Source organism: Notothenia coriiceps, unplaced genomic scaffold (genome assembly GCF_000735185.1).
Source record: "Notothenia coriiceps isolate Sejong01 unplaced genomic scaffold, NC01 NC01_scaffold00025794, whole genome shotgun sequence".
Lineage (NCBI taxonomy): Eukaryota > Metazoa > Chordata > Actinopteri > Perciformes > Nototheniidae > Notothenia > Notothenia coriiceps.
This window is the reverse complement of record NW_011358495.1, coordinates 1180-4822: the sequence shown is the minus strand read 5'-3', so window position 1 is coordinate 4822 and position 3643 is coordinate 1180. Positions and strand designations below refer to the sequence as shown.

At 38.0% G+C, this 3643-nt stretch overlaps 1 long non-coding RNA gene across 1 annotated transcript; it reads right to left on the bottom strand.

Annotated features, from left to right (window-relative positions):
* Positions 1–1072: 1072 nt before the first annotated feature.
* On the bottom strand, positions 1073–2263 carry LOC104956290 (uncharacterized). The gene is made up of 3 exons (XR_799531.1): positions 2183–2263; positions 1249–1509; positions 1073–1164 (listed from the first exon to the last, which is right to left on the bottom strand). It is a non-coding gene; the product is annotated as an uncharacterized lncRNA (long non-coding RNA).
* Positions 2264–3643: the final 1380 nt, after the last annotated feature.

The following is a 3643-nucleotide window of genomic DNA, read 5'->3' as shown; positions in this document are numbered from 1 at the left end:
GAGTCTTAGTCACTGCACCTTTGTTTGTGGCTGTATTTTGCATTCTCTTCAGTGAGCCATTTTGTTATTGTGGTGCTGTTGAGCTTCCAAAAAGTCATTGTCATAAACACAGGAAAGTCTGTCCTCATCTGGGCCTTTATCTGGTCCGCATGGTGATCGTATGTCCTCAGCTTGAAATCTGATTGAGAGAGAGAGGAAGGAAGAGACAGAGCGGTAGGGGAGAAGTGGGTAAATGAAAACCGACTTGATACTCTTAATATCTTCCATTCTATATATTTTTTGTTTGTTTGAGGTGTAAGAGAAAAGACAAAAATGAATTGGACTATGTAAAACAAGCTATCCGTTTTGTCAGTTTCCACCTTATAAATATACATACATTGGGAATACAATAGTTTTATTTACCTTTCAAAGTTGCCATATCTCTCTTCTTGTTCTGCGATGTGTGGTAAGCTTTGTTCCCTTGAAAAAAGAATGCAAAAAAAAAAGATGTGACTTGAATATACATACATTGGGAATACAATAGTTTTATTTACCTTTCAACGTTGCCATAGTACTCTTCTTGTTCTGCGATGTCAGGTAAGCTTTGTTCCCTTGAAAAAATAATGCAAAAAAAAAAGATGTGACTTGAATATACATACATTGGGAATACAATAGTTTTATTTACCTTTCAACGTTGCCATAGTACTCTTCTTGTTCTGCGATGTCAGGTAAGCTTTGTTCCCTTGAAAAAATAATGCAAAAAAAAAAGATGTGACTTGAATATACATACATTGGGAATACAATAGTTTTATTTACCTTTCAAAGTTGCCATATCTCTCTTCTGGTTCTGCGATGTCACATAAGCTTTGTTCCCTTGAAAAAAGAATGCAAAACAAAAAGATGTGATTTGAATTTAGCAATTTGAAATAAATAATAGACAACTGATACATTCCAGTTTTACCTTAAAAGGATATCAGTGTTGCACACGAAGTATGCTGCTGGTCTGTGGATAATACAGCAACAATAGAAAGATTATTCACAGCTCTACCGTACATGTATGTACATGACAAAGAGTGAAGTCTACCAACCTGTTTCTCGATTTTTTCCTGTAAATGAACACTGCACTTCCAAATAGCAAACCAATTCCTGGGATCACAAAAGCTAACAGCCAGATATACATGGAGGCTGTGAAAGAAAATATAAATAAACAAAATACTCTTGATCTGCCTTTAAGTGCATGTAGTTAGGGGAAACACAATAGTGACTTACATGTTTCTACGGACAGCAATTTTGTGTTGCTGCCCAGGTAGTTTGTGGCGGTGCAAGATATTTTGGATTGCCTTTGAGCTGCACAATTTATTTCCCCAGAGACTACATTTGTGGAAACAAAGCTGAAGGAAGACGGAAGAGTGTAATTTCCATCAATGCTCCAATGTATAGAGGGGTAAGGGGATGCTTCAGCCCTGCAGACACACTTCAGACTTTTCCCTGTCAGGAGGCAGGAGGACTCCGGTAGGATTACAGGGGCATCTAGAAAGACAGGATGTAATGTTATCTACCAAGTTATCACAATCATCCTCTACAATGTATTGTATGATTTTATTCAAATATGCATTGTCAACAAGCTTATAACATGTTTCCTTTAAAAAAACATTTTATGTTTTTGTTAAATATTTGTAGGGGATTTTAATGGCTTGTTTCTACAATGCATACTGTACCACATATCATCCATTGTATGAATGTGTGCAGGCTAATCACAGGAAGCCTGCACCCTATTTCTTGCTTGATAAACTTGAACTGTGTCTTTGCTGTTATTATTTACACTGTTAGTTTTGAAAGATAAAGTATAGCTTATATTACAATTTGACATAACTGAACATATTTTAACGCCATATAAAATATAACCAATAAATGAATGAAATAAAAATAAATGTGCGGATGGTTATTCTGTTAAATCAGCACGTCGGAGCGGAAGGTAAGGTTACATTGCAATTTGCAAGTAGCTTGCTATGAATTGTGTCAGGTGGTATTAAATGACCAGGCGCCTTAATGGATGTAGTTACATTTCTCTGCTGGTGTTGTTCTGTCAGTAGCCAGCTGAGCAAAATCTTGGTATGAATGTTCAGCACTGGGTCCTGAGTAAATTAGGATTTCATCAGTACACTCTAGAGAAATAGAGGACATGGAATATAATTGTTTTTACATTGAACGTCTAAATCCAACCAGTCGGACTGCCTTGTTCCAAAGTCATTGTAAGCGATGCAGGAGAGAGAGGTGTCTCGCGCGATATTGTTGAAGGGTCTTTTTTTCTCAGTTGAATTTATTCCCTTGACCTGACCCATCTGTCTTCTGAGCCATTTGTACGTGTGTGGTTGTGGGTTACAGTCAGCAGCACACTCCAGGGTGACGCTGCCACCCTCCATCACTGGTTCCTTTTGCTGTGTCAGGATCACATTCACAGGTTCATCTGTCGAGAAATAAAATCACAACAAACAATACATAGTAAATAATACCTGGCAAGTGAATCCACTCCTGTAATTACTTTGACCAGGTAAACTGTATCACTTACATAAAATGTTGAGTGTTGTCCGTGCACTTTCTGTGGTGAACTTTGTAGAGCACCACATTTTGCTGTTATGCATTTTATAGGTTGCTAGTCCATGTAGTGTATCTGTATACCACCATTGGCCTTGTTCAAGCGCGTTGAAAGTCATTGAAGTGGAGTCTTTTAGAAATGGACTTTTGTTCCAATGAAGGGATGGGGGTGAGGAAGGGCAGGAGTGCTTTACGCTGCAGTTAGCCTGGAACATCTCCCCATTCACTATCCGTTTCTGAATCTGCATTTTAATAGCGTTTCTCTCTGGAAGTAAAACAAAAATGATAATGGAAAAAAACTAGTAAAAGTTTAGATACAAAACTATTACTTTTTAGATTAACAATTGTGTAAAAATGTAAAGAAATGTCATATGGGAATTGTATTTTCCATTGGCATTTTTCCCTTCACTTTATATCTCTCAACCTGGTTAACCTGGCATTCTTATGATAATAGTTACCAAATACTTAGCCTACTTACCAACAGAGATAGTTACAGTTTGATGATGGAATTTCTCAGTTGATTGAGAGTCTGGGTTGATCCAAACATAAATGCGTAGGTTGTTGTCGGATGTTTTTACATTATCTATCATCAGGCTGCAGTTCCCCTCTGAAGCTTCACCCGGTATTGATGTGCGTCCTCTGAACTGTTTTTCCACTGCATTGGAACGGCGTCCATCATACACAACAGGATAATTTATTGTATGGTACTGGTACCATATGACCCTAGAATGAGATTGTGTCTGACATGGCACCACAACACAGCTCCCCTCCACTGCAGTAACTGTTTTTGGTACATTGATGTTCCAGCTGATCACCTGCTGAAGCATTGAGATGCCTTTGTGGGGTTAGAAGAGGGGGAAGTTTAGAGATAACAAATGTTAGTTGCGGTTGGTCTATTTTGTGATGCTACTTTTGGTAATAGATGAGAAAGTAATATACGTGACAACTAAGAATCATTCTGCACATGTAACTGAGAGCCGATTAACCACAGCGCTGAGTGTGCTGCAGTATTAGAGACATTTAACCATAGCAGAGTGACAGGAAATAATTTCCTATGACTTCTTGGAAA